The sequence below is a fragment of the Pelophylax lessonae genome (genome assembly GCF_965119305.1).
Source record: "Pelophylax lessonae genome assembly, chromosome: 7".
In the NCBI taxonomy this organism is placed as follows: Eukaryota; Metazoa; Chordata; class Amphibia; order Anura; family Ranidae; genus Pelophylax; species Pelophylax lessonae.
Window position 1 is genome coordinate 200,876,378 of NC_138774.1, and position 941 is coordinate 200,877,318.

Below are 941 nucleotides of genomic sequence, written 5' to 3' on the forward strand. Positions count from 1 at the left end.
GGACCTGATGTCCTCCTGCCACCCGCAATCATCCCTGGGCTATGTAAACAAGGCAGATCGCTGTTCTGCAAGGGGAAAAGATGGAGATCTTGTTTTCCTGCTAAGCAGGAACACAGATCTCTGTCTTCTCCTAGACAGAGCACCTCCCCCCACAGATGGTAAGAAACCCTTAGGGACACACTTAACTCTTTGATCGCTCCTGATGTTAACACTCTCCCTAACAGTGTCATCAGTACAGTGACAGTGCATTTATTTTAGCACTGATCACTGTATTAGTGTCACTGGTCCCCAAAAAGTGTCAAAACTGTCAGTTAGATGTCTGATTTGTCCACCACAATCCTAATAATAATCACTGATCACCGCCATTACTAGTAAAAAAATAAATAAATAAATAAATAAAAATTCCAAAAAAATATTGCATCATTTGTAGACGCTATAACTTTTGCGCAAAATAATCAATATAGACTTATTGGGTTTTTTTTTTTTTTACCAAAAATATGTAGCAGAATACATATTGGCCTAAATTGATAAAAACATTTTATTTTAATTTTTTTTATTGGATGTGTTTTATAGCAGAAAGTAAAATATATATATATATATTTTTTTTTTTCAAAATTGTTGCCTTTTTTTTGTAGCGCAAAAAAATAAAAACGCACAGGTGATTAAATACCACCAAAAGAAAGCTCTGTTTGTGGGGAAAAAAGGACCTCAATTTTTATTTGGATACAGCGTTGCACGACCGTGCAATTGTCACTTAAAGTAATGCATCTCCGTATAGCAAACAAGTGGGGAAAACCTTCCAGTCCAGAAGTGGTTAACTAGAACTCATTGTAAATCTTCTCAGCTCCCTTCTCCACTCTTTATCAGTATGAAGGCAGCAGGTGGGTCACATGACTCCTTGCTCTAGGGCACTCCTTGAGGGGCGGAACCAAGGCGCTGCG